Source organism: Apteryx mantelli, chromosome 7 (genome assembly GCF_036417845.1).
Source record: "Apteryx mantelli isolate bAptMan1 chromosome 7, bAptMan1.hap1, whole genome shotgun sequence".
Classification (NCBI taxonomy): Eukaryota; Metazoa; Chordata; class Aves; order Apterygiformes; family Apterygidae; genus Apteryx; species Apteryx mantelli.
Genome location: NC_089984.1, coordinates 25,531,183 through 25,537,255, shown reverse-complemented (window position 1 = coordinate 25,537,255; position 6,073 = coordinate 25,531,183).

The window sequence follows — 6,073 nt, the reverse complement described above, 5'->3', positions numbered from 1 at the left end:
AGGGCTGAGGAATTATAACCAATAAATCACGTACATGTTAAGTATATGGCATTATTGCAAAACCCACAAATCTCATTCTAATGTTTATCAACGGCAAAGCATATTTGAAGTATGGGTGGTAATTATCACTACTTTTGTTCTTTCGGGGACTTACCACAGCTGCAGACAGCAAATCTGGGTCTCTCTTCCAACTTTGAGGCAGTTCTCCAAGGCCTCCGCCCAGGCTGGGGAAACCTTTGCTTTCTCCTCCTTCAAGCTGGGCTAAAAGTTCATGAAAGAAAGCCTGTGGGGTATTGAACTCCAAATTCTTAACTGGGAAAAGATGCTGCTAACCAAGGGAAAAACGGTGATGCTCCCAAATCCTCAGTCAGTCCCTGCTTACTTTATCTCTTCTTGGTGCAGCTTTCGCCAGCTATGCTTTAAGATTCATGCTTCATTTCTCGCAAGGAGCCCCACAATTTGCAGTGGATGAGCAAAAACAATCGAGCCTTGCTGGCACGTTTCCGCCTTGCCGTCTGATAAGTTACAAAGTCTAGTAACGGTGGTAAGAGAGAAGTTACCGGTGGGCTGCCATGACGAGTAGGAGCTCAGGGCAGCTCCAGGGTGGGAAACAACCGCCTGTCACACCCCTGTGAAAGGAAGAAGAGGCCAGCTGATAGACAGTCTGTTCCTGCCACAGCTGTGGTTGCACAGGCAGCCAGTTGTTGACAATATTAGATATCAAGATATTTCAGTAAAGGAGCTCTGTTTTGGTCCATCTATGCCCATGAGGTGTTTGCCTGTTAGATCAGCCAGTACTGTTTCTCTGCCAATCATTCAAACAACTAGCACAGCCTGAATGGTATTCTTGAGGCTTTTCTTTGATGTGAATAAACGTGGAACAGCTCAAGGTATTATTCTGGGGTTTCTTTGACTGAGTGCACGATGGAGCTTGATTTATCTTAGTGATCATAAGAAATCAATAAACATGTATCAATTATTTGGGAATGGACCACCTGGAATACTGCTCAGACACATAAAGCAGGACTAAGGAGCTTTTGTGGCTGTCACTAAACAAGTGAGACAAATCTCTTTTAGAGGGGTTTATAATGGAGAACTCTGCTAATTTAAACAGCTCTTCACAAATCCAGCAGAATCCTATTTGCTGTAACGGTATAAGAATCTGAGTATGAAGCAACTTTCAGCATCAGGGTATCATGGATCATGTAACCAGACCAGTGTGAAACCTTATCTTCTGTATTACTGCTTTTGTTTACACCAGCCCCAGTGATCTATTTAAAACATCTTTGTGGCTCTCACTGTTAAGTTAGAAGCCTCTAACATGCTTCGTTTGTTTTTGTCCATCTGTGTCCTGAAGCCCTTTTAGTGGACCCAAATTTCCCTCGTCTAGGTGTTCTCTCTTTCTCGGTATATTTGGATCCCAGGGGAGTCTTTTCTGTGATTTTTGCGCAGACCAACAGGCTCCTGAATCCATCTGAGTACTCCTAACAATTCTTCTAATGTGCTTTCAATAGGGACCCTATGGTGGCAACTATCAGATTGTTTTGCTTTACTTCTGCATTCAGCTCTTTTAGGGGGCTAAGATACTACTGGGTACTACTATCTGTCTCAGCAACTCAGTAACATGAATGTCACAGTCACTTTAACCATAATCTCAATAGTTCCTTTGTAAAGGTGCATACTGAATTTTCAGAGATGGGAACACTTTTCTTGAGTGATACAGAATTTTTAGCCTAAATTTCACCCTGTTGGTTTGTTTTATTTTCAGATGACAGCTTGCTGCTGTCAGTATTTGCTGATTCCAAAAAGGGAAGACATCATTTCACATTTATTTAAGTTGCACAGATGTGAGTATTTATTTTGACAATGAAAATGAACACCAAAGATGTGAACGTTTACCTCTCTCTTTTACTGCCATAGAGTGGTGAAGATTTATTTTCACAAAGATAAGAAAAGGCAGTAGAGAAAACTGCAGCTGCAACATCTTTGCTAGAAGTCGGACAAGAGTGTTATTTGTTAAACAGTACATGCTGGGAATAAAAATCAAGGTTTCAATAATATTTGTCCATAGAATTCTACCCAGACTGTGACAAAATATTCTAAACATTTGACAACATATTTCCCCATTAGAAACATACACCTATACTTTATTTTTTATTTCCAGCATCAGGCCTTCACTTTATTGGTATCCAAGAAAAGAAGATGAAAACAAAAGGAAAGAAAAAAACCCTTTTACAACAGATAAATGAAAACGACAGTTTATGAAGATAGACTGGCTCTGACAAGGAAGGAGAAAATAAGGAGACAGAAAGGAAGAAGAGCAAGAAAATCTTTCTGTTTATTTACCTTTTCACGCTCATGTTGTGGTACCTTCCTGCCATGTACCCAAAATTGCAGCACCTTTAAGCTTTTATGTTAAGATGAGCAGAGCTGTTATTTTCCAGACCTAGATGTGTGGGGAAAAGGGTTATTGGCCAATGGTTTCTGCTCTGGTGGTGAAGCTCCTGGTGCTGCACTCCTTGACCCATATGAGTCCAAGTACTCGGAGTTAGCAAAGACCTGCTGTTGCAGTAGACCCTGAAAGCATTAAGTCCTCAGGAGAGGGGCCGTTCACCAAGAATCCAGGATTTAGCAATTGTTCTTTGACCACAGATACATTGATAGAATCGTTTTGGCCTCACTAAATTGACTTGTGCTGGTGAAATTTTATTTCATTAGCTAGCTCTGAGCAGGTCTATCTAACCTTACCTCACTAACATAGTAGCAAAGAATTGATACTAATACCCACTGTTACACAATACAACTAGAGTTCATATGAATCACAAGTGCTGTAACTATGTGATTACCACTATTTTTAGAAGAGGAAAAAAATCAAACAAAAGAGTTTGTTATTTTTGGAGGTGAAAAATCAAAGAAAAAGGTTCCCTCGTTCCCTCACCTTTTTTCTTTTAATTTGGTACATTTCTATATAACAAAAATGAATATTAATGATAAGAACTGCAAATAAAGCACATTAGCAAATGTGAACAAAATAATTTAACTTCAATAGGTGCACAACAAATGAGGGACTAGGGTCTTAAGCATAGAATCAGAGATGAACAGAAATAAGAAGAGGAGCCTTTGTAGCCTTTCTATGAGTCTAAATTACTCAAAGGACAGTACATTACTGAGCTCAGCCAGAAAATTATTTGCTGAAATTTACTGAATTCTCATGGTAGGTAAAAAGGTAATATCTTGTGGGGGCACAAATGCCAACTTGTTATTTTTGACTCCCAAGCAAACATTTGTTTAATTTCTATATACTGTCTTGAACAGCATGTTAGCATTTGTAAAAAGGGTCTCTGAAGACAAAAGCAGGATGCACACTTGGAAGGATCAGCTCCTAACTTAATGTGTGATTAGTTTTAAATACATGGAGTAGATGTAATCCCATAATGTGATGATGTATGCTCTCTGCTTTTCTGCTTTCCCAGACAGTGGGGGTATGAAAGCCTGTGAATCCCCAAGGAAAGCACCTCTCCAGATTCAGCCCAGCCTCTGGAGACTGGGATGTTATTCTAGGTGTGTTACAGTGAAAAGCTTTCAAGGAAAGATGTGTATAGAGGTATCTGCTGCTTCATCTTGCCAAGGTGTCACAGGTTTTCTCTCTAATCGTACAAAAATCCCTTTGACTTAAATTGACTTGTTTCTTAGAAGATAAGATTTGAGAGTAAATACAAAGAGTGGTAACATATGACCTCTGAGAAGAAAAGAAAGCAGGAGATTAGCTTTTAAAGACTGTATGGGAATTTCAGGTACAGAACAAAAGATGAGGCTAAATCCCCCTTTCAGGCTGAAATGGGTAAGAGTAGTACACAAATGATCCTGCATATAATGCGCTGAGTACACTTACAGAGTCACGTTCCAGAAATACATTGAAAAGTTGTCAAGAAGAATGACTGATTTAATGAACTGTGTCAACACATTTGCAGGAAGCACCAGATTATAATTTGCCCTGCCTTAGTCACTTTTTAAGCAACTGAAAAATTGCTTTTATGGCAAGTATTAAACTATACAATGTTATCGACTTTTAAGATACAAATCTATTTTGAACAAAATTTGCCCAGTTCTGCTTAGCTGTACTTTAGACATTATTTAAAAAAGAATGCATTCACACAACTAGGAGATAGTGTCCTTTCTGCATGTTTTGCCTGAAGGCTTTAACTTGTTTTGACCCACCCTTTCTAATTTTAAAATCTTTTTTTTTCTTAACATTTGTTTAGCTATGAGGGAGGGCAAAGGAATTCCTTTATCACCCTGGAAGGGTAAAGCACCTGAAGCTCAAGGTTAATAAACACATTTTGAGCAGTTAAAGAGGGAAGTCTTTTATTGCAAGTGGACACAGTGAGGCAACTAACATGAAGTGTAGGAAAATACACGGCTGACTGGGAAAACACATTCAACTTGATAATGGTTAAGGAGCTGCCCAACTAGGTCTCTCACTTCATATGTGAAACTTGCTGATTGTATTATTCAGCTCAAGATTCAGATCGAGGTGGAAGGGGAAGCAAGTAACTGAACTCTCCCGAATCCTGCTCACTCTGCCTCCTGGATGGTCCCCCCACAGCAGGCTGTGCCTGTGCTCAATTTTTGTAGGGGTTGCTGGCTGCTCCGATCTGACCCCCGCCCTGCAGTCCTGTGTGCGCTATGGACCAATGCAAAGTCACATATGATGAAAACCCTACTTTCAAGAATCAGGTGATGCTGACAGAACAGATTTCATTAAAAACAAGAAATTCTGTGAGCCAACTATCGAAGCCTCATTTGCTATGGATTTGTGTTGCACTAGCGCCTGGGAGAGTCAGCTGAGGTTTTTCCCGATGGCTGGGTACTTACCAGGCCTTCCTTCACAGTAGATTATTATAGCTGTATGATGTGAGCTCATATTGCAGTCTCTTACTGCCGGGCCACATACACAGTTCTTCCCTCTAGCTGGTGCATGCTTTAATGAAACTTGTTATAATGTTATCAAGACCTCCCCTCACTCAGAGGTCACTGAAACTGGTCAATAGCTACTGATCCATCCGGGGTCGGTTCTCCTGCTCTCATTTCCTCCACCTCATCTGGCTTCTCTCTCTTATTGGAAAGCTAAGGGGACACTCAGGAGCAGGTGTATCCTGTTTTTAAATCTTACTGTCTAGCACGTTACAATACCAAGAGACTTAATCTTCTGTTGGCATCCCATCTGTGACTGACAATTCAGTTAGCCTTCACCCCGCTTGGAGGCAAGAATATGACTTAAAGAATGGAGAAAGCTAGAGTGTTCCAGAAATGGGCTAGTATCCTAGAGTTCAGGGAATCTCTGCAGAAAAAACAAAGCAATGGTTGTCTTTACTTTTCTCAAAAGATTACATATGGAATAGTGAATATGTTCAAAATGACTCAATATAAATATTAATAAAGGAAAAAATATAGGTTGTAGGATTCACATAAATTTAGCAGGAAGGAAGAAGTCTTAATATTGGAAATCTGTAAGCTTAAACATACAAAGAAATACGTAAGAGCTGACCATGGTGTTGGGGGTAGATCCTACGTAGGTGGCCACTGCTAACTCTCAAAGCAGCAGCGAGGGCCCCGCTGGACCTGCCACTGAAAATCTCTCAGCACACACATTTCAACAGCAGAGAAACGCAGATATTTCTTTACGGTTTGATCGAGGCTGCATCTAAACACGTCCACCAGCATCTGCACCGTCAGTCGCCTCGTCTCCAAACAGAACAGCTCTGCCTCGGGTCTAATTTTGCTGCCCCGTGGTTAGTTCTGCAGACCGCCTCGCAGCACTTTCGGTTCGTGACCGCTTCCTTTAAGGAGTCTCATCACGCCGAGCACCTCAGCTCGGCAGCCAGCCCCTGTCCCCACTGCGTGCCCGAGAGCAGCGTGGCACGGCGGCCACGCGGCTCCTCCTCGGGGGCGACCCGCTCGCGGCTCCTCCTCGGGGGCGACCCGGAGGACCCGGTGTCCAGCCGCGGGGGGAGAGCACACGGGCTCCTCCCCGGGGGACGCGGCCCCCTTACCGGCCCCCCTTCCCGTTTAA